The sequence below is a fragment of the Mastigoproctus giganteus genome, chromosome 6 (genome assembly GCF_048544385.1).
Source record: "Mastigoproctus giganteus isolate SK-2022 chromosome 6, ASM4854438v1, whole genome shotgun sequence".
In the NCBI taxonomy this organism is placed as follows: domain Eukaryota; kingdom Metazoa; phylum Arthropoda; class Arachnida; order Uropygi; family Thelyphonidae; genus Mastigoproctus; species Mastigoproctus giganteus.
In genome coordinates this window covers 111,168,095-111,193,565 of record NC_143580.1, presented here as the reverse complement: position 1 = coordinate 111,193,565, position 25,471 = coordinate 111,168,095, and the positions used below count along the sequence as shown (strand labels likewise).

Here is a 25,471-nt window from a genome sequence, read left to right as displayed (position 1 = left end):
AGGCTTTCAACCTCAATGTTAATTCAAGAAATCAAAATGAAAACACATCATAAATCATAATGCAGCCTGTTGCCTCGTCTGTCGTCCTGATGACGTCATATACAAATTGTTGTTTTCAAGAACACGCAAAGGTTTTAACAAATGCTGCACTTTTTTGACTCATCCTTTATCAAGACTCTGTGCAACTGAATCCTTCCTCTGCTCAGTGATACCGTCATCGACCAGTGACTTCTGATTCAAACTCCAGATTAACAGAATTATATCTATAACTTGTTCCTGGTGATCTTGTTCGAATGACATTAGTACTTCTGTTTGACAGTACACCTTTTCTCTTTGTGGACTACTCTGGGCAGCACTGCATAAAGACATGGACAAAGATTTTATTTATTTTTATTTTATTATTCTTTTGTTTTATTTTATATTTTTATTTATTGATTTTTTTATTTATTTTTTATTTATTAAACATGGACCATACTGGTTCTGTATCACAAGAAAAATTAGAGGATAACATACGTCCATCTAATGCCAAAAGACCAAAAACAGCCTCTACTAACGGTAACATTACTGACCCTTCTCAGATGGACCACAGACTGCAATCAGAAAACATAGTTGGCCAAATGACAGAACATTAACAGTAGTTATTGGATATCTGTACTTTCGGTGGAGCACTAGCTGAAATCGTACTTAATTTCGCTTGGAATGCTTCTGAAGGGTTAATATTCGATTTGGACTTACTTCTCACCCAATCGAATATGTGACCCCGAAGAAGAAGAAATAAAGCGCATCTTCAAGATGAAGACGCTAGTTAGTTTCACATCAAAGCAGGCTACTTGAATTGTAAAATTAGACCCTCTGTTCCAAATCCACTGAGATGCTTTAAGTTCTAAAAGCTTGGCCACTCCCAAATAATCTGCACGGACTGCTATGTGCCCCATGTGGTTCTAAGGAACACATCCGTACAGTCTCTTCTGGCGAATCACCAGATGACCTTCCAAATTTTGGAAGGTCATCTGGTCTGCTCAAAGGAATGTGAGTACTGGAAAAGAAACAAATAAAGAATAAAATAATAGATATGTTTATCTCCCAGTATCTGAATATATGCATCATTAGTCAAGCAATTCAAACTGGGTTTTTTTTTTTTTTTTTTTTTATATCATAGATATATCTCTGTATATCCATATTTGTGTGGGAACATATTGTTTGTTTCATAAACGCAATTAACTGGTCAACAAAATCAAAATTGTAAATACCTTAAACAGAATCATCATTAAAAACACTAAAAGATACATCCTTTTGAAAAAGGCTTTTGCCTTTTTTCCTTACACGTGTACATAGATGATCAGCCAACTCAAGATGATTCTATACAGGAAATGTATGAAAAAGTTGATAAGCCAGTATTTCCAAAAAAAAAAAAAAAAAGGAAATAAAAATAATTAAAATCAGCTGAATCTCTGGACAAGGTGAGGATTTCACCAACTCTAACAGTGCACACAATAATTCAATAGTAATTAGTAAATTAATAAGAGGAGTTTTACAGCTCTGATTCATACTATACAATAATTCAATGAATTTCCCAATAATCTAATTGGTACTTTTACGATTTTAAGAAAAGAAAACACGCACAGGAAGTTTAATTTTGTTGGATTCCAGTACATTCTGTAATTCTGGGAATGAACGTAGAAACTTTGCAGCTCAAAATTCAACAGACCTCAAATCTCCCCAACAATTGCCATATACAGTACAGAATAAACATCGCCATTAAGCAGACTAGTACAAACTATTACGTGAAACTCTGGCAAGAACAAGTAAATAAACAAAGTACTTGCTAATTTTTACTATTGAAAGCCTGAACCTCACGGGTGGGAACTTGTTCACGCACGAACAGAAAGGATGAAGTACTATCCTCTATTACTATTACCACTATGAAGTACTCATAGTGATAATAGTAATAGAGGCATGTGATGCAAGAAAGCAAGCTTATATAGCATCAGCAAAAAAAAAAAAAAAAAAAAACAATTTCACACAACCATTCCCTCTAAAAGTTTGTTTTAGTTCCTCCTTGAATTTATTTAAGCTGTCAACTTCCACAACGACAGATGAAAGTTTGTTCCTGCAATTAACCACTCGCTGGCTAAAGGCAAATTTCCGCACATCTATTCTGCAACTGTCTTTTCTCAATTTGAATTTATGCCCCCTCAGGTTCATAATCTGAGCAAGCCGAAGAATCCCATCAGAATTCAGCGTATTCAACCTATTCAAGGCCTTATACACCTCAATCAGATCACCTCGCAGGTGCCTAGTGTACAGCCGCTGCAATTTGCAGAACTTAAGCCTTTCTTGATAAGAGGACCCTCAGTTCCCCTCACCAATCTTGTTTCCCTTCTCTGTACACGCTCAAGCAACTCTGCATCCTTCCTAAAATGAGGCCTCCAGACCTGGACGCAGTACTCAAGGTGTGGCCTGACCATTGCTTTGTATAACGGGATAATCACCTTCCCGTCCCTACTAGCAAAATTCCTGTATATCATTTAATCCATCTTCATCTGCTCATTAGGGATGGCCCTCCACTACGCACTAGTTATCAGTACCAACTTATAGTGAAGCATTTAATCATAAGCTGCCCATTATATTCCAAAGATAAAAATTTATTTAAACAATAAATTTATAGCAATTTTTACGAATATGTTTAAAATGTATGTTCGTTAAAGAGCATTTATTTTATTCCATTTGAATTATCGAAACTTAGTAACAATCTTCTTTGTTGATTTTAAAATTGTACTTTGAAGAGTAATTTGTCAATAGGGCCTTTCCCTTGCAAGACCTCACGGGAATACAACAGCGCTCAGTGATTCATTTGTTTAAATGCTAGCTGGTTGGTGCATTCTTGACATGTCGACCACTTTGATGACGAAGCACTGTTAATATGATACGAAATGTGATCTTTATCCTGTTCACTGACCAATTTGCATGATGTTAAAAGCTGAAAATAAAAGCCGACATAACTCAGGGAAAAGCATTTGCATTTCTTCCAACCAAGATTAGATAACTGCAGCTTATTGAGTAAAACCGTTGTACTTTTATTGAGCAAGAAAGCCGGGAATATTGTTCTGAGCCAAAAAGAAATAACTGTGTATTTACGAAAATAAACTGAAGCTTAATGCCGGATGACATGATGATGGAAGAAGGTTTATCCCAGTATGGAAATTCTATGCCACGTGGGCGCCGTAAAAACTACCATTGAGACCGTTGAAAAACTTGGATTTGAAACCCCCTTCCATAGCTCTAATCCAGCTCCTTTGGACCACAGCAAATGATGGAAGCAATGCATATAAAAAAAATTAATCTTGCTGGGAATAAAAATGCTTGTACACCTGTGAACTTGTTTGCACTTAAAACAAAAATGGGCTATGTTTAAAATTAATTAAAAGCTACTATTTTTTTCTAAATGCTTTGCTATATTTGAAAAAATTACAGTTACTCTTTAATTATCCTTTTATTTATTTAATAATTATACTTTTATTCAATGTAATATAACAGATCTGTGTTCATCTTCTGACTACAATTTACTGATGAGAATACTTCGACATCTGACTGCAATTTACTTTGGAGAACACTTCCAGGGTGTGGAATTCAGCTTTCCGGGTTTAATTTCGTTTATTAAGAAGACTTTTTCTCAGACTGGACATTACATTGAACTTGTATGCACTGGCTGCAATTTCTCATTAGCTACTTTTCGTGGTAGGGACTCCAAATTCATTTTTTTATGAATTGCAGCGCTTCAATGTCTTATAATTATGCTGGTACATGAAGCGCAGAAATTCAATATCATGTAATGGAGTGGGAATTAGTGCTTTAAGCCTGTAATTATCTGTACAGTATTGTGATTAGTGGTGGGCGATTCCAGGAAAGCTGGCTGGGAACCGCCTAGTACAATAAATAAATTTTTAAAAATACAGTTGAGAAACAGCTGGTAATAATAATTTGAGCAAGATGTGAAATCTATTAAAAGTGACACTTGGCTGTATCCAACTGGCCATACAGATAGTGTTGTCCATAAATAGAAAACTTGCTCTCTCGCTTTTTCATAAACAAATGTTTGAAGCCTTTACCTTTATTCCATGCTCTAGCAGTAAAACATTTCTTGTGAATTTATCTGGAATTCCGTGAAATCACCCATGGCAGGCGAAAATATTTTCAAAGGCAAGACACATGTCCTCCCACCCCCCTCTTTCTCGTATCTTAGGTATTTTGCAGTAAATATTCGAGATTTTTCTTGAAATGTCTCTAAAGTCTATTCGCCGCTATTGAAACTCTCTTTTTTGAAACGAACTTTTTTATTTGCAGTACGATAGGAAAATAACCTACCATTTCCACCATCCCCTCGAACGAATACACTAAAGTGGCTGTAAAAATAGAGAGTATCTTTCCTTGCGATATTTTCTGCTAAGTTCATCATGAGATCCTTTTCACATATAAATCGGCAACTAAGAATTTATTCGGCCAGAATACAGAAAAATCCCCTATATTCCAGTATAATACCTTATCTTTGCGATAGTTTTTCTCTGTTTGTTTTTAATGGAATCATTACAATGATTGGTATTAAATCAAACATTAAGACAAATGTACCGATTACCAAATCAGTTGTGAATTTGGCTACTATATTTGGCTACTCATACGATGAAAATGCATTTTATCAATTTTAAAGAATTGAATGCAGAAGAATTGGTAAAACATACAATTTAAAAAAGGAAGTATATTAAGTAAATAGGCCAGCGACTGTTGTTACTTAACAACATACTTGCGTTATTTCCTTTTAGCAAGGAACAGAGAGACAGAGAGACAGAGAGAGAGAGAGAGAGAGAGAGAGAGAGAGAGAGAGAGAGAGAGAGAATTTGTTTGCCTTTGGTAATTTTAAACATCATGATTGACTGACAGACATTTACTATAGAGTTTCCATTTGAATATGAACATATCCTTCCAATTTCCTTTCTGTTTTGAACATATTATTTATTCCTTTGATTTCTTTTGGCTGCACTTACATAACCCGAAGCAAGTAAGAATCATTATTTCTCTTTTGTTCTTTCAAGCAAACAAACAAATGAAACATAGGAGTCTGTCATGAATCTACATTATGAAAAGAAAAACAGAAAACAACAACAACAAAAATGGATGCTTCTCTCTCTCTACTATTGTTCATAGTTAGAACACATTAATAACTGTGTTCAAAACATGCTTCCAGGCTCTTCCAATTGCACTTTCATCACGATGATGTTTCTATTGTGAAAAAATGTTGTTTCCTGTTAGCGGAGCAACAGATGAAGTCTGTGAGATGGGAAATTGTCATGACGGAAGACTTGCGCTCGTGGTGTGTTTCTTTGATGATCAAGAAGCAACTACTCGAACATCGATCAAAAGTAACTTTAATTTTCTTCTGCTATCCACTGTTTCGGGATAACGAATTGTTTCTTCTGGTTTATAAAAAAAACATAAATTAAAGGTACCGTCAAAATGTTTTTGGTGGCATCTTGAAAAATATTTTTGAGACGTATGACGTTGCTTCAGTAGAGGGAAAAAGCAAGTGTTGAGCACCTTCTTCGACGGGTACGTTAAATATGAAGAATGACATTTCGTGAGTTTTAGGGCCAAAATATAAAAATCAGAAGGCGAAGAATGAAAATATGTACAGTTCTAAAAGCCATATTTAGTTTTAAAAACTCTTGAAATAAGTGTATAAAACCCATTATAAGTATTATAAGACCCGTTCATGGCACTAAGAGCGCCTGTGAACTCGATAACCAGCCGTGCTTGGCATTATAATAAAGTATTTTAAAGTTAAACGAATACCTAAAAGAATACCTTTAAAGAATACCTACAAAACGCTTTCGCCAAACAAGGGCATATCATTGAAATGGATTCTAGGTTTTTCAGTGATATTCCATAAAAGAATTTAGTGATGTTCTAAGGCATTATAATTTTAAAGAATTTCTTGAATATTAACAATATCGTGACACAGTCTGTTGTGCGATATTATAGCTGCAAATTTATTCTAGCTGATTTAGATTTAGTAATGTATCCGATGCTTATCAATAGTTGTAGATTCATTTTATTATCTCAGTTAAATTTACAGTAGAGAACATTAAGCAGAATTGAGAGAGAGTTACTTAGCGAAAGGTCGAAAGGAACGACTTAGTGGCGTCTTTGGGCATTCTTTGAAATTGCGAATTACACGCTCTTCAAGTTTGATGGCAACGGAGAGGGCCTGTATGTTTGCTATTTTTTTTCTGTTTTAGTATTTTGGAGAGACGTGCGCATAACTTGGAAAAGTCTGTAGTCCCCCCGTTGAAAAAGTGGGCGCCTGTAATCGGACTGCTTCCGACCATACAGAATGAAGTTTATGCCTGAAGAAGTAACAAAACAGTGGAATTCGAGTTGTTTTTCTACTCTGTGTCAGTAGCCGGAGGTTGAAGCACTTCACTAATACCGAACCATTTTATACTTTGGTGCTAGTGTAGTGCTTTAGTCTAATCCCTTGTTTATCTGTTATTATTGTTTGAAATGGACTGAACCACTTCAACTGTAAAAATTACCGAGCTTTTTAGTTCCCCTTTCTGATTTGTTTATGCTATATCCGCCTAGCAAAATATTCGGCAACGTACATAACGTACGTTAGGTACCTAACGTACGTGGCCCTCAGTCCCCAGCAGCTTTCACTCTCCCTCTTACGGCAGCGAGAGGATCACAGTGGAAGCAGAGGGTGCTAAGAATCTCTGGGTACGACCAGGCAGCCATGCACGGAAATTGAACTTGGCCTGTTATAACGTACGATCACTCATCGGTGAAGACAGGATATTAGAGCTGGAAAAGGAATTAGAAAATGTGAATTGCAATATCATTGGTTTGGCTGAAACAAGAAGAAGAAATGAATCACTTATAAGTTTATCAAGTGGAAATCTGCTGTACACCAATGGAAACAGTGAAAGGAGTGAAGGTGGAGTTGGGTTTCTGGTCCATAAAGATTTAAAAACAACATTTTGGAATTCAAAAGTACATCACCAAGGGTGTCAAGACTAATACTCAAGATTTCTAAGAGGTACAAGCTAAAGATTGTAATGATTTATGCGCCAACATCGAGCCACGATGATGAAGAGGTTGAAGAAATGTACACTGAAATTGAGAGTCTTCTAGATGAGCAGAAAACCCACTACACTATTATTATGGGGGACTTCAATGCTAAGGTTGGAAAAAGGCAAAACAGCGCAGAAAGAGGAACTATAGGAAATTTTGGAATTGGTGAAAGAAATAAAAGAGGTGACAGACTTGTGGAATTTGCAGAATCTCAAGGAATGTCAGTAATGAACACTTTTTTCAAGAAAAGGGTGAACAGAAAGTGGACATGGAAGAGTCCAAATGGATTAACAACTAATGAAATCGACTTCATCCTCACTAACAGAAGATATATTGTGAATGATGTTACCGTCCTGAATAAGGTAAATGTTGGAAGTGATCACAGAATGGTAAGATGTACACTTGATATAGATGTAGGAAAGGAAAGGAAAGGAAAAAACTGACTCGAGTAAATAATACAAAGGTCTTTGAGATAACAGAGGAAGAGAAAAAGCAGTATGTACTGGAACTTAAGAACAAGTTTCAGCTTCTGCAGACAGCTCAGGACCAAGATATCGACGAGGAATATTACAACTTTCTGAAAGTGATAAAGCCCAAGAAACCTATAGGGAAACAGAAATCCAAAGAAGAAAAAATTAGTCAAGAAACACTTGTCATGATGAACCAAAGACGACAAATGAAGAGCAAGAAAAACACTGACAGGGAGAAAATTGAGTATACGGAGTTATGCAAAGCCATTAGAAAGAGACTCAGAGAGGACATAAGAAGATTTAACACAAGAAAAGTAGAACAAGCATTAAGGCAAAACAAAGGATTTAAATCAGCAGCCATGAGCAGTAATACAGAAAGAAAAATGATACTGAAACTGAAGAATAGGGATGGTGTACTTATAGACAGCAGAGAAGGCATAATTCAAATAGCAGATGACTACTATAGAGAATTATACAAGGAGCGAGGGAATGATACCAGCAGTGGGGAAGATGGATTGCAAAGTAGCAACACATACGACATACCCGATATTCTTCCTGATGAGGTAGAACATGCATTGAAGAAAATGAAGAATCGGAAAGCCCCGGGGGAAGATGAAGTTACTGTAGAGTTGTTAAAATTGGGAGGAAGAGACATAACACAAAAACTGGCAAGGCTCTTCACAAAGTGCATTAGAAAAGGTGTGACGCCTAAGCAGTGGAATAATGCAATCATAGTTTTGCTGCATAAGAAAGGAGATAAATCAGAAATTGGAAATTATAGACCAATTAGCTTGTTATCCCATATCTACAAGTTGTTCACAAGGGTCATTACTAACAGATTAGAAAGAATACTTGATGAGAATCAACCGAAAGAGCAAGCTGGCTTTAGGACAGGATTCTCAACTATGGATCACCTTCACGTAATATCACAGCTAATGGAGAAAGCAAATGAATATAAAACACCATTATGCCTGGCATTTGTCGATTATGAAAAGGCATTTGATTCCATACAGCATAAGGCAATGTTTCTGGCACTGGAAAGACAAGGCATAGATACTCCATATATTATGATTTTGAAGAAAATATATGAGAGTGCTACATCCTTTATTAGACTAGACAAAGACAGTAGCAAATTTAAAATCGAGAAAGGAGTTCGACAAGGAGACACAATATCTCCGAAGCTGTTTACTGCTGCCCTTGAGGAAGCTTTCAGAAGATTAGACTGGTCGCAGAAAGGAGTCAATGTGAACGGAGAGTACCTAAACCACTTACGATTTGCAAATGACATTGTGGTCATAAGCCACGATCCCAAAGAATTAGAGGAAAATCTTAATCAGTTATGCACAGTTAGTAAGGATTTTGGACTAAAGATGAATATGGCTAAAACAAAAGTAATGATGAACAAGTATGCCACGGAAAGGGAAATAATGATTGAAGGAGCAGTAATTGAAAAGGTGGAGTCATATACTTATCTGGGACAAGTTATTAGCTGTAATAATGATAAATGGCTGGAAGTCAAGAGAAGAATAAATTTTAGATGTATAGCATTCAGGAAATATAGTTACATACTGAAGAGCAATATCCCAGTTTGTCTGAAACGTAAAATAATGAATCAATGTATACTCCCCACCATGACTTATGGAAGTGAAACTTGGGCACTCACCAAAAGAATGGAAGAGAAGCTAAGAACTACACAGCGAAGAATGGAACGAATTATATTGGGAATTAGAATGTTAGATAAGAAGAGAAACACATGGATTAGGCAGCAAACTCAAGTAAAGGACATTCTTATCAAAACTAAAGAACTAAAATGGTCTTGGGCAGGACACATAGCTCGAAGACATGATGACAGATGGACTAAGAAAATAACAGAATGGTACCCAAGAGGAGCTAGAAGAAAACCTGGAAGACAAAGGCGGAGATGGATAGATGAAATTCATGAGTTTTTGAGTAGTAAATGGATGGCCAGTGCTCAAAACAGAAGGAACTGGAAAGTTGCTGGAGAGGCCTTCATCCTGCAGTGGATTGAAAATGGCTGATGATGATGATGATGATGACCTAACGTAACTGTGACAGTGGATATCTCGAATAGATGACCCCAGTGAAGTTCCATTCTTATTTGAGAATTACTTTTAGATTTTTCAGCTTAGTTGGTTTTTGAGACCTGTCACGGATGAATGACTCCAGAATCTCTTGGTGAGATTCATGTACATCGACTTCGCTCACCTTGGCTTTATTGCATTTCACTGGAATATCCTGAATACCAATCCTGCACAATTCACACTTGTGGGCTTTGGAATTATTGTTTTGGAACAATTCGTCGCCGTCCGGTTACACCTCAGCATTATGAGATGAACCTGGCAAACAAGGATGTTCAGATACAGTCTCCAGGGGAGAGGGGCTCTCCTCCGGCATAATAGGACAGTGCCGTACCATAAAAACATACTCCACACTAAAATATCGCCGGGGGACTCCGGAGAGGGTATGATATATACGAGATCCATTGTACCGTCTCTCCCCCCTTATTCGTTCTTCAGCATGATTTGTTCTTCTTGTTTCTTCACACAGTACCCACTGTTAAAGGTCCCTTCTGCGTCGGTATATGGGTGATCTGCGCTACTGCTGGTAACTCTAGCTTACCAGCATTTCTGATCACGTCTCTAGCGAGATCGCTGATACTTTTTGGTTTCCCATGGTTCACCTTTAATGACTCCACCGAGGCATTGCACTTATGGTCTATCGTAGTACGTGACTCAACACGCCACAAGCTATTTCATTTACCTGCGATGGGAGATGTGCGGATATCAGAGCGCTGGATTCGTCAATAAATTTGTAAGACAGCATAGTGTACGCTTAATGGTCTTAGATATAAAGGCCTTTAATTTTCACATTCGCATTCTGTGTCTCTCTTCTGTCTCTTGAAACGTGGAGCAGTAAGTTTCTTTATTGACCTTTCAATACATGTTATGGTAGAGGACGTTACTGAAAAGCGACCACAGATTCATGTAACTACGCTTTCACTTTTTCTGTCCTGTCGTGATTTTGTATAAATCTTAAATTATAACAAATCTTCAGCTTTTTTTCAAGAAAGAGCAATTAACAATTCCCTCCTCATGTTCTCTCACACTCACACATGCCCTCACTCGCTTACACTTGCGCACTATTCACCGGGGCACGTGGGTAGCATAATGAAAGAATGTGGGAGCCCTTCCGCTCTCCCACACTTGGCAGAAAAGGTCTGAGTTCGAAACCCGACAATGATGCGAGGAATTTTTATGGGTCTTTTCACTACGTAGCTGAGATCGTCGGTCTCAGACGAGGATTGCATCGTTTTTTCTTTCCCAGAAACTAAAATTTTTTTTTCCAGCAAACAAACCCAAGAACACAATCAATTATAGACGTAATGTACTGACGCCAAATAGAAACAGCATTAAGTTGCTTTAGAGCTTAAAACACACACACACCTAACACAAATTCATGCAATCGTTCTCGAGGTTAGCTTAGTTGAACGCACTAAACGTCAGAGAAACTATGAAGCATCAATATATTGTTCTGTTGTTGCGCTCATAACCACTAATCTTCAAGCAAGTTTAGTCGTTCTTTACTGTATGCCTTTGTCCGTCAAATACTTCATGGTATTGTTCTTCTCAATTGTCATCTTTTATCTTTTTGTTCCAGCTCAGTTAGACAGGTATCATAGTGCATAAAAGCACTGCCCTCCTCACCCGAGTTTGAATATCCTGTCCATGACACAAGGAACTTTTATGAGCTTAAAACAAAATATATGGAACAATTTTGATCTAAGCAGCTGATGTACCTAAAACCCAACAACAACCAGTCCAGTTAAGATGAGTGCATTAACTAACTAGCTGGTGGTCGATGTCTTTTTTTTTTTTTTTTTTGCTACTGAGAATCAGCATCTCATGTCATATTGCGCTAGTGTATTATGTCTTTGCAAATGTGTTCACTGACCAATTTGCATGTTGTACAGGCTGGAAACGGGAAGTTCCTCACGGAGAAAACGTTATTCCTTCCGTATGAAATCAGCTAACTAAATCCCCAATGGAAGAGAACTTGAAGAATTCATGTAGTCTCGAACCCGGATCTGTGCACACAAGTGGCAAGTGAAGAAACTATTATAAGGTCACTAACCAACTTCCATTTACAGTTCAACTGCAAACGCACTCACTTCTTATTATTCATTACTTCTACTTTCATTCTTTGAAACAAATTTCTTCCGTATATATTTTATAAAAATGCCAACTTTCAGATCAAGACCAATGTCAGTATGGATCCTATAGCCTATTGATCCTAGACTTGCCTGCTGTAATTGAGTAATATACATTTTAATAACCTTTCGCGAACTTAATCAACATAAAAACTGTCTGTGCTTTAGTATTTCGTCCTCATATTTCATTTCTACCTTCTCTTTTCACATTCGGATGCAATCTAATCATGACAATCGCTTTAAATATAATCGCTTTAATATAATAATTTATTTATAAAACTTATGCTATTTGAGCCAAACTTTCTAATATTAATTGAAATAAACGTTATAATAATAATCTAGTTCTTTACAGAATTAAAAGTAGCACATTTTTTGGAATTAAGGGTACCTTCATATATCAAGGAAATCCCAGGAACGGTTGAAAATGAAAATTAGCTTTGGGAGGAATTATTTAATGATTAATATAAACTGACTTACTCTTAGTGTGGTATTAAGGCAAAGATTTTTAACCATGTTATTGTCATAAAGAGGAATATACCATCTACACTTCGGCATTTTAGCTGTTCTTGTTATTTGTTTGTAAATAGATTGGAATTCGAATCCAGTCGAAGAATATAAAAACATATATTAGTTCTCTCATTCGTAGCTGTAGTTAGCCTTGTTTTAGCCTAATGAAATAGGCGAAAACATACACGCATGTACAGATATATCACACAGCAAACCGTATGAAGTTGACTTTTCATAAAAACTTGCACAATATGGTCTGTATAGTTGATGTGCCAATATTTTTAAGAAAAATAATAACAACATATAATGGAATACACCATAAAAAACATAAGTATTCGTATTAACGGCCCAATGCATGCGCTCGTAAACGATAGTGTATTGCGCCTGCAGAAGTGTGTGTGTTCTCGAACCGATTTGTTCTTTGTGTGTGTGCTGAAAAACCTAGAATAACTCGCCGAGAAACCCAACATCCTCTGCTTGAGATCAGTCTGTACAGCTTCGAATGAAGAAGACTTTAGAAATTCCTCCCGTCGTCTGTAATTGAATCCAGACCTCTTCAAACGAGTGGCAGATGGCGATGTATCCTGCTGATTAGGCTGCCAAGGAGGGCTTTATAGCAACATAAAATATGCATAATTGTTGGCGTGCAAGTGCGAACTTTATTAAGACTTATTTGTATTGTTCCTGCATTCCCGGAGAGCGAAAGCATTCCCGAATAGCATAGTGGTTACAATGTTCTGCCACCTTTTTTCGGTTTTATAAAAGCTCACTGGTAGTTAATCAATGAAATTCAGGGTTTTATTTATCAAAAGTTTCCGATATGTTATAGTTCCACTGTCCAGGTCTTTTAAAGTAAGAGATTCAAAGATGTGTAACCAGCTATAGTTATTATAGAGGACTGTTGTTATTCTGTTATAAAAAATTCTGTATTTCGACCTGTTTTTTTACGATATGAAAATACTTCGATTTATTTTATTGGTGTGAAGGATTTGTAATTCTCGAGGCATTCGGACAGATTTCGGAATGGTATCCAGCACATTTTAAGAGTATACGACAGGAAACTCCAGATAGTGAAAGAAGACTAGGTCATTTGTAAAGGTCTTTACTGAAACAGTGGATCGATAATGGCTTGCGATAATGATGATGAGGGCTTGCGACTTTCTATGGAAGGTAGTAAATTTCTCTGCTTATAAAAAAGCACTGACCCTCCGGTCCACTTAAAAGCTCGAAGTACAAATAGTTGCTTAATTCCCTCTCTAAGTATTTTCTCAAATGTAATAGCAACTTCCGTGTTGACAAATTTTCTACCATTAGTTTCTACAGTAAATAATTTTAAAGGCGTTCCTTTCCGAATTGTATAATGTTGTTAGACAAGCTTTTCATTATATACTTTCAGTTTCTTAGTACAATCGTGAGATACTCCACATATCATTCTTGCTTCTAGTAAATGTTCGTCACTTTTCTTTTGTGTAAAAGTTGAATGAAACAAGGCTCTCCTCTGTTGGAAAGCTCTGCTAGCCCGATAAATAAAAATATTGGAAGCAGGACCACAAAGCAGCTATAAAGACAGTCATCTTTCAAGCGATCCCAGAAATCACAATAACGGAAACCACCACCGGAAATTCACTTTGAATACACATCACCAGAAACCACAGTTCCATTGCTGCTACCTGCTCACTGTAAAACAACATAAGTTCCTCATATGAACCTATGCAGCTGTGACCTTATCATCATCATCTAGCCACCAAGCGATGCCCACATCTTTTTCAACATGTAGAAATCCGCCTTCCAACCTTTACTGGAAACTCCTGTAGACGAATAATTGTATGCAGCATTTAGTGGAGGCTGTAGCACAATGTTCTTCTGACTGTAGCCACGCTGCACAAGCTTCCTTTAAGCGTCTTACGTGTGTCTCTTTTGTACAGGCCTCGAACACACGTTACTGGCTTCCCTTGTAAATAGAATGATCACCTCTTTATTATATGCATAATGCAATCACCATACACAACACCCTTTATGTCTACAAGCCATGAGTTTGCATGAACCACAAAGGTTCTTGTTAAATAGCAACAGCATTGACTCATTAATAAATGTGTTCAGGCACTTCAACAGAAACTGAGCAAATATACTTTGTAAATTGCAAAGCTTACCTGCAGCTCTCCCCACCCACATTCAGAGAGCAGACAACACACACAGTGAACAACTTCCTGTTTATTGCTGCCAAGGTCACCACTACAATTTATGCCTGGCACACAAGAGGGCGGAGACGATGTGCCTCCTATTAAGAACTCATAAGATCCTATGGAGATTGCGCAGAAAAACACAAGAAGAATCCTGATGAATTCCGCCATCACAGATCAAAGAAACAATAGTTCACTTCACCAGAGAGGGGAATCAGACCCGGACAGCTCTTTAAAACCGTTAATTAAACTCACCATAATTATTATGTAATCCTTGTGTTTGATTATCCTTGTGAAAGAATTAAATGAATACACCGAATATGGCATATTACCATTCCAGTATTTTCATTAACTATCCTCTCTATCTTATTATAACTTATGTTAGCAAGGCCAGCGATACAAGGAAACGGACTTTTTCCTCATCGGAAAGAGGATCTATGGACTCATCTCACCACTGGGAAGGAAACTTTCATGTGCCATCTAGAAAAGTACCCAACTAAGAGCACGAACATAATTTGTATTTGTCAATTCTCGACTTGTTTAGTTGGTTTTTTTCTTAATTTTCTGCTGTTCATGTTTAATAAAAAAAATCTAGGAACTTCAGCCTCTGTTACTATCTGCACGAAGTTAAAAAAACCAATAAAAATAAATTATGTTAATTGCTCATGCAAATTAAAAGAATATTAGTATTACTATTAGTTATGTGGTGCAAAGGTTTTGCTGGTGCCTTTTACTGCAACAGCAAAACATAATCAAGCCTCATATGAAGATTTCTTTGCCGATCTCACCAGGCGTGTTGTCCTCTTTGGACTCTTTTCAAGAAGCTCGATGTCTGTTTTAATTGCTGTCTCCATATTGAACTCAGGATTCCAAGTGCGGCCTTACAATTGCCTTTACGCTAACTCCTCTTTCTCCACAAGAAAATGCTCGTTAAATCATTGATAGGATATAGGACCTCTTTGCTGTCTGTCTACACTGAGCAACGAAATTCATATCTGCCGTATTGTAATTTCCGGATTCTTTTATCACATGCTGTTTTCAAAATTCAACCCCACGAAGTGTATAAGTTATTTTGGGTTTTGCTGTTCCCAAAGACCTTGCATTTTTCCATTAAAACATATCTGACAATTTTATGGCACACAAGATATCCTGAAGCCAATCTATGTTATCCTGAAAAACTTTTACTTGCCGCTAATCATTAACTACTCTCCTGATCTTGATATAGTCCGCAAATTTTTCCATCACGCCGTGTATCTCATCGTCGACAGCATTTAAGAAAATCAGAAACAGCAATGGTCCCAGTACCGATCTTTCAGGAACCCACTTCTTGCGTTAGCCCAATCTGAAGAGTTAACCATTAATCACAACCTTTTTGTCTTCTACCCTGCATCTACTCTGTGGTTCATCTAAGGGTCTTACTTCTAATTCTGCCATCTTTAATCTTATACAATGACCTCTCGTGTTGGAACGAGTTTGAATACTTTGCTAAAATCCAAAGCGTTTATAGCAGTAAAAAAGAGTAATTCTTGTATAGAATAAACTTAACTGATTTGCGGACCGTATTATTTCGGTGCAGAATACATTTGAACTTCAGTGGAAAAGAAGAGAGAGAGAGAGAGAGCGCGCTTTCGGAGAACTGTAAATAATATCCGATATTTCTGAACGATTAAAAATGCTGATAATTCGAAAGGATGTTTGTGAATGAAGTGAGGAAATCTAACAGAAATTCAAATGAGAGTAATCATTTTTTAAGCGCAATGCTAAAATGAAACGCTTTAACTAAACTGAATTAAAATATAAAGCAATTGAATATTGTTATTGGAGGATAACCCAAAAAAAGAAAAATATATATAATTATTTTATTTTAATATACTGTATTTGAAAAACGGACAATGTCAGTCCCATTATGTAAATGCAGTTTTATGCAAAAATGTCCAATGGGTTCCATTTTGGGACTAACTGGGTTCCACTTTGACAACAATATGAATGTCGTTGTTAAAATATTTTTATATCCCTTTACTGAAAAGTAAAAGGTTAAGGTTATATTACACTGCGTCTCGTTTTGAGACGCAGTGTAATTTAACCTAGAATTTGATTATAGTAAATTTTTTGTCTTTTTTCTTTTTTTAATGTCGCTTTCAACCAAAAGTGGTAGATGTTCTTATCATGGTCACCGTCATCGAGCTAACTATTTCTGATTAAAGTAAAAGGAATAATACAGTAAACGTTCTCTTGTTAGAAGGGATTTATAAATGAATTTTATGTTCTTCAATTGCAATCGTGAGAAATATTTTAAGAATATCGAAGGGGCCATAACGTGTTGAGGAAAAGAAAATAGAGATATCGTTATAGAAAATAGAAAACTCAAATAATGATATGTCTTTATTTTAACACTTCAATTATATTGAATTAGTTAACCTAAGATAAAGTTCTTTTTATTTTAAAAGTAAAGCGTTATGAATCCGAGGTGTAGCTTAATATATGTAGCTTTCTTGGTTTATTCTTAACTTTTAGATTTATTTTCGTTTAGTAATCTGGCAGAGTTTAAGACACAAAATTTGGAAGGAGTTCTTCCAGTTGAAGAGGTGCGATCCAATCTAAGTGAATGCAACGGTATTTGTAGTCGGTAGCCATTTTCTTCAAGTTAATTCCAAGAAGCAGTATTTTACCTGTTCTTTAAGGACCAATTCGCCTGTATTTTAGGGAGTGCTTGGGAAAGTAGAAAACAATTACAAAGTTTCAAAGGGTTGTGTTTCAGGATTAGTGCGGGGTTAGACCGCAGGATGGCGGAAGATGGTGCCACTGACAGAAGTACCTGATTTTCGAGGCATTTATCACTCTTGTGAACATTTTTACCGTAGTCATTAAACATCTGATGTCAATTATCTTTGGACGCTTAGCTGCTTAGCCATGTCAGCGGTTCTCAACTAAGGGAGTTACCGATACATTTGTGGCCCACACTGTTCGCATACGAACACCGGTTTTTGAAGTGAGGGTGAAGCAGATGCCCAAATTTCGGCAGCATATAAAATAAACGAATAATCAGTCGTTTTTAGATATCTCGTAGTGGTTTTGGTATCGTTGGCATGGGGTAAATGTTGTTACGCGCTCTACCGTTAGGTGATAATTCGCTTCCGGAGGTATTGTGTGTGCACATTAAATCTCAGCTTCGGATCACACAGGTCCTTATAGCTAGTCATCCTCACTGAGATGAGGGTGCCACAAACTAATGGTTGAATTACTGTTGGTCGTTGTTTTTGAGTGAATAAATAATTATTGCAGATTTAGTAGGTTTAACCCAATAATTTGCAAGTTGGAAGAGCGATCTAGCACTCTGTGGTTGAAGACGCCATTGGCATTGGGTTTGTCCGTGGGATTAAGGTAAACAACATTAAATCATTGGCATATATGAAAGCATCGTCACAGGGACATAAAATGAATAAGAGTGGCTGACAATATGAAATCACAAAGGATACTCCTGCAGTCATCTTCCGGGTAAAATGGAACTACTTCACTGTGAGGTGCACACTTCTGTTCCTCAATAAAGGGATAAAGAAAGCCAGTATATCGCCACTAGTCCTTGATGTGTAGGCTGTCAAAGGCAATTCCGATTCAGTTTCGAAGGCCTGAAGGATGGCTGTCTGTGTCTCCATGATGTTTATGGCTCTTCTATTTGAGACTCGAAGTGGAACTGTTTTGGTTTCTGTGGATGTTGAGATTGTTCGGAACTCTTTTGGGCTTACTGAATATTATAGCTGACTGAAAAAATGACGCCTCCGTAGCCAGGTGGGAAGGAGCAGCAGTGCGTAGCACACGCTTCTTGATTAGACCGGGGTTCGAGCCCGTCACCACCAAATACGGAGGATGCGGAAAGGTCAGGGAATGACCACCGCATATTCCCGGAGCAATATGGCCTTAGTTGCTAATACTCGTAAAAACCAAATAACAAACAAGCTGACTGAAAAAATGACGCCTCCGTAGCCAGGTGGGAAGGAGCAGCAGTGCGTAGCACACGCTTCTTGATTAGACCGGGGTTCGAGCCCGTCACCACCAAGTACGGAGGATGCGGAAAGGTCAGGGAATGACCACTGCATATTCCCGGAGCAATATGGCCTTAGTTGCTAATGCTCCTAAAAACCAAATAACAAACAAGCTGACCGAATAGTTAAGTGGTCGTTTTAGATAGTGTTTTGATATACGGACATAATCCCCTAGTCTTTATTCCAATATATTTCTTTGGCGATTCGCAAATGGCTTACTAGAAACGTTATTTTAAAATCATTTCGCAAGGATATTGCGTTGCACTAAAAGCAGCAAATGACTCTTCCAGCTGCATTAGCTCTATTGTCTGCGGCTGTTATAAACTGTCAAAAGAGAAGAAAGGACTGTGGCATATAGATAAATAATAATTTGCAGACCATGTGGAATAGATCTTGATTCGATTTCCGTTGTCGGTCACAGTTGAAAGAAAAAGACTTCCCACCGGAATGAAAGACATTTTATGGTATTTTCTACACCGCTGCCATTGGTCTGACTTGGATGATAATTGTATAGTTTTAATTCACAATCTCAAATTAACCTTTAATTTGCTAATTTCAAATTGAAACAAAAATATTTCACGGGTAATTTATGAAGTTAGCTCTGAATATTATGACTGCAGTAACTCTTGAACAAGCAAAGACCTTGTTGTTGACGCATAATTTCTTACGTGGGTATAAGCGCTTCATTTTTTTATAACAAAAGATTTAAGATAACAAGAACAGCCGTTGTCATACGTTCTATTAATTTAATTTACCTCTTAATTACTGCTTTATCTATAGTTTGGTAAAATCCCTAGTGTGCTAAAAGTGTAGGCATTTCAACCTGTCTCTTCCGACTTCCGTTTTACCTTGATTCTGCTGGCACAGAGCATTTCATCCGAGAAATATGATGACAGTACCGGTAATAGGTCTTACCTATAATATTAGTATTAGCATAACACAATGTTAATGTTAACGCCACACATTAGTGTTAAATACTATCGATATAAGTGTTTAGATTCAGTAATATCGACAAGTCAAATATTCTAAATTCAATTTAGAACTAATATCATCCAAACCAATTTAAATTAACTGGCAATACACTCACCTTGCTCAAAAATGCAAAGTTAATCTAGATTAGACAAAGTAACATTAGGTATGTTATGTTTTCCACACTGATTGCAATTCCCTGGTGTAGAAACATAACGTATCGTAACCTAACCTGCAAGTTAGAGGTTATTGCATTAATCTCACGCTGGAGGGCCTTGCTGGCTAGGGTGGGTGGATAAAGATACACGTTAATCATATCATACTTTTAAACCATATTACCTTATAATTACTGGAGTTAAGTCTGCCTGAAAAGGGGGTGACAAGTTATGCATAAAACTGCTGATATGGTTTCACACAAAAACTGTTATCATTAGCAGATAAACAGCGTGTTAATTATACCTGTTTTAGCAAGTTTTTTTGGAATGTTAATTAGTTTTTAATTTCACATTCTACGTTAATATTGTTCAGTAGATGCTGTAATGGATTAAGCTAGAGGGTGGGCGAAAATTTGGTAGCACAGGAAAGACTCGCCGTCGAACATAAGTCAATACAATCACAAAGGCCCATCGTCATTGCTTGTGTGGAATCAAACATTAACAAGCCTGTAAAGAATTCTTCACAGTAACATTAACTAATATAATTTTTATTTAATGGTAATTCCTAATTAAAATCATAACACATTCGTTTTTATCCATTTTACTGGATATAAGGCACGTGATAGGTTTGACGAGAACGCCTGTCTGATGTTTATCTAAGAATGCAATGTGTATTCAAATGTAATCCGTCGCATTAATCAAGCGATATGCTCGTAGTGACAAATCACAAAAAAATGCGAGCGTTAGAATAAACTAGATCATAATTCTACATATTTATTTACATAACTGTAAAAACAAAACAAGAAGCTTTTATGTGTAAAAAAGGACACGAGTTGAAAAGTATTTTCAGCTCCAATTGAAACTTTGTTTAATGTAAATTCTATAAACCAATAGCAGATGCATTTCTGTTTTAAATTATTCAGTTGTTTACCTTCTCCACAGCTTTCCTGGTGCCCACTGTTTCTTTCGCTTTGGAATCTGATTTATTATTATTTTTTTTAATTCAGAATAACGCTAGAGAACTAGACTAAAGGGAATTTCCTTTTATTCACTACTGTAAATCTATATTAGATTATATTCTTATGCTGAGGAGATAAGTTTTGAAAAAATTTTATCTGAGACTTTCGTTGCTGAAATGTATGCTGTTCAATGTCATAAATAATGTTTTGATCTGGTGGTTAGTCAGTAACAGTTCTGCGTCAGTGGTTTTCCCAGAAATGAAAGAAAAATAAATGTGCTGTAATATTGTATCAGTCATGAACTGTGTATCGAATTTGGTTAAACAAAAGTCCCTCACTAAATCATAATTTTTTTCCCGATTAGGAAAATGTTGCATTTTATTTGAACAGGCCTCTGAGGAGTAACTCAATTGTCCTGTTCCTTCAGATTCATTGTCCAATTCTGAAGACTATTCTCTGGAAAATGGGTTGGAATTTGGCAGTTCTTCATTGTGGCACCGGAGCAATAGAGAATACTATGCTGGAATACACTACAGCTCTTCGATCCTCAGATTTTTTAAACTTTGATATATCCACCATGCAAAAGTTGAAGCTGTCACGATGGTTTGTAGGCATCCTCCATTTTTGAAGTACAGCAAAATGCATGCACTTACGACTACCATGAAACCAACCGGTAAAGCTAACCTGCCACCTGCCATAGCAGAAACAAAGTGCCGATAACATGCTTCGATGACCCTTAAGAATTTCAGAATTTCCATACTTGGTGCCACTAACGATGTTATGCTTCAGACCTATGTAATATCCACAGATATAGTATAATGAGATTGTAGATAACCTACGCCTTCTTTATTCATAGCAAACTGCAAAAAAAGCTTCTTATATGATTATTAAAGGTTCTTTTATATCATGGTGTTGGTACTCACTTATTACGTATTACAAATACATATAAATGTCGCAAAACTTTAAACCTTTAATTGTATTAAAAGTATTGACACTAGAGAAAACCAACATCCCCGTTGATTCAATACACACACACATACGAATCAGTGAAATATAAACCTAAACCTTTTTTTTTTTTTTGCATAATGTTATTCAATAGACAAACTATTACGAAGAATTTGCCTAGTCATGTGGAAAAATTATGATTATGAGCTGAGCATTTCTAGGGTTAGTTCTACGAAAAAGAAACGCAAATGAAATATTATTGTAGTTCCGAATACACAGACGACTCAAATATTCATATTGCTAGCTCAACCCCAAAATAACACTATGATGCTAATATATCGCCTGTAACACAATAAGGTAGACTAAAGTTGTAAACACCTATGTCCCATCTCTACAGAATACCATGTCTACAGAATAGATTCCTACTGCCTACAAATGCTAACAAACATGTTTCAATCGACGAAATAAACATTACCCCACTCTCAGTTCCATCTAAAATTGATAAAATACAAAGGAAACCACAAAGGCAACGCGCCATTGAATTGTCACAACCAAATTCGAGCAGCATAGACAGTGAAGGTGTAAATGCACAAGAAGAAACAGTCCTTGTCTTCATGCAGAAGATGACATGGAGACTGGATATTCACTTACCGGAACTGATGCTGTAGAAGATAGTACAGAATACGGACGCCCTTTTTTTCCCTAAATATGATCATCAAAAGCAAACTGCTCCCTCTTACAAGAAACAGACAGGCTCATCTTCCCTCTCTAAAACCAAATAATGCAGCACATCGTACAATGGAATTGCAGAGGTTTACGCAGTAATGATATCTACGTAATATTACAATATTAGTCTACGTAATATAAAACTGATGATATCTACGATTGATATTCGTTTCCTAGGTTTAATGATAGACACCGATCTCAACTTTGTCACCCATAGAGCATACCTCCGAACAGTATGTCTGAAGAAACTTAACATGCTCTTCTGACATGAAATGGGGTGCTGATAGGTACTCTTCTACTTCTGTATCGTGCCCTTATCAGGTCTCGTCGAGATTATGGTGCTGTTGTTTATGACTCGGCTAAGAAAGGTGCGCTGACTAGACTCAATACTGTCCACCACAGTACCCTACGAATTTCTCTAGGAGCGTTTAGAACATCCCCCTGTCCAAAACCTTATATAGAGGCACATGAACCTCCACTTCACCTTAGCTGCTTCTCAATTATGCAGCCAAAATTCGAACTCTTCCAGCCCATCCTCTTCGTCCAATGCTTTACAACCCTGAATGGACCGCATTCTACGACAGCAAACCGGCACAAAATAGACCCACTGGTATTCGTCTAAAAGATTTATTGCATACCTGGAACATTCCATTCGACAATATACATCAAAAGACCGATGTAGCTGATCCACCCTGGTCTGTAAATCTCGTTCACTGTGATACCTATTTTCATCAAAGGGGTAAGAAATGTCTCGAATCTGAAAGTATTAAACAACTTCATAAAGGCCATGCAGTTAGCAATTCTCAAAGTTCCCTAATGAAGTTAGGGATGGCGACCAAGTGATGGCGACGTCACTTCATTTTGCCCGATTTCCAAATCTTGAATTTGAAAAACGCCTTGTTCTCACTGTCAAGATGACAACTGGAATGGTCTCGGAGCCAAGCATCTGGGAACTGTGTGGCTGGAGGATCCCTCTACCCGGACTGAGGTCAGCTCCTACGCTCACAGCTCACTATAACAGACTAGCACTCAGTGACCGCTTTCTCCCCAGGGAGATGCTCCCCACAATCCTTTCAATTGACGGCGACCTCTGTAGGTTTGTGAAGGATCGGAGGTACCGAAGAGAGATCCTTAAGAGCCTGGCCTTGGCCAGGCAAAGTGCACATTGATAAGGGCAGCATAATAATGCCCAATATATTGTAAATAATGTTCAAAGCACGATGTCTTTATGAATGTGTTGTAAATAAAGTGAAGAATATCTTTATGAATATAAATATTAACATAACATAATGTAAATATGAATATCTTTATTATTTCATTGTAAATACTGTCAAAAGCATATATCCTGTAAACAATCTGACACTGATTCTATTTTATTGTTGGCTCTGGGGGATGAGCCCGAACTTCGATGTGGGCCCCGTCTCCCCAAGGCTATTATTGTCCACCAGCCAATGTAAAACCCCTGGCATTGCTGCTGTGAAGGATCTATTGTATATACCATGTTTGTATACAATAAAGATTATATATATATAATATATACAGATGGTTGAAAAACAGACTCTGCTGTTGGTGCCGCGTCTGTCTTTTCTTCTTTTACAGTACCAGTTGACTGTAGCAGTTATACTGCGAAATTATACGCAAAAAATTAGCCTTAGAGAATATAAATACTTTCCAAAATGCTAGTACACCGATTCCATGAGTGTAGTATCTGCATTGAACAATAAGTCTACAATATCGCATCCCATAATAAAACAAATATTATCCCGTTTAAATCATTTACAATGTAAAAATCTTTCATTGAAATTTTGCTGGATCCCAAGTATAAACTGACTCGAGTAAATAATACGAAGGTCTTTGAGATAACAGAAGGGGAGAAAAAGCAGTATGTACTGGAACTTAAGAACAAGTTTCAGCTTCTGCAGACTGCTCAGGACCAAGATGGACGACGAAGAATATTACAACTTTCTGAAAGTGATAAAGCCCAAGAAACCTATAGGGAAAAAAGAAATCCAAAGAAGAAAAATTTAGTCAAGAAATACTTGTTATGATGAACCAAAGACGACAAATGAAGAGCAAGATAAACACTGACAAGGAGAAAATTGAGTATACGGAGTTATGCAAAGCCATTAGAAAGAGACTCAGAGAGGACATAAGAAGATTTAACACAAGAAAAGTAGAACAAGCATTAAGGGAAAACAAAGGACTTAAATCAGCAGCCATTAGCAGTAATACAGAAAGACAAATGATACTGAAACTGAATAATAGCGATAGTGTACTTATAAATAGCAGAGAAGACATAATTCAAATAGCAGAAGACTATTATAGAGAATTATACAAGGAGCGAGGGAATGATGGCAGCAGTGGGGAAGATGGATCGCAAATTAGCAACATACCCGATATTCTTCCTGATGAGGTAGAACATGCGTTGAAGAAAATGAAGAATCAAAAAGCCCCGGGGGAAGATGAAATTACTGTAAAGTTGTTAAAATTGGAAAGAAGAGACATAACACAAAAACTGGCAAGACTCTAAACAAAGTGCATTAGAAAAGGTGTTACGCCTAAGCAGTGGAATAATGCAATCATAGTTTTGCTGAATAAGAAAGGATATAAATTGGAAATTATAGACCAATTAGATTGTTATCCCACATCTAAAAGTTGTTCACACGGGTCATTACTAACAGAATAGAAAGAATACTTAATGAGAATCAACCGAAAGAGCAAGCTGGCTTTAGGACAGAATTCTCAACTATGGATCACCTTCACGTAATATCACAGCTAATTCAGAAAGCAAATGAATATAAAACACCATTATGCCTGGAATTTGTGGATTATGAAAAGGCATTTGACTCCATACAGCATAAAGCAATGTTTCGGGCACTGGAAAGACAAGGCATAGATACTCCATATATTATGATTTTGAAGAAAATATATGAGAGTCTACCTCCTTTATTAGACTAGAAGAAGACAGTAGGAAATTTAAAATTGAGAAAGGAGTTCGACAAGGAGACACAATATCTCCGAAGTTGTTTACTGCTGCCCTTGAGGAAGCTTTCAGAAGATTAGACTGGTCGCAGAAAGGAGTCAATGTGAATAGAGAGTACAGATGACATTGTGGTCATAGGCCACGATCCCCAAGAATTAGAGGAAAATCTTAATCAGTTATGCAG

At 36.9% G+C, this 25,471-nt stretch overlaps 1 protein-coding gene across 1 annotated transcript in view; it reads right to left on the bottom strand.

The window, feature by feature from the left end:
• The window catches only part of LOC150084509 (acetylcholine receptor subunit alpha-like), a 483,889-nt gene that overhangs the window by 95,949 nt on the left and 362,469 nt on the right, over positions 1 to 25,471 (bottom strand). The gene's annotated exons all lie outside the window — the stretch shown is intronic.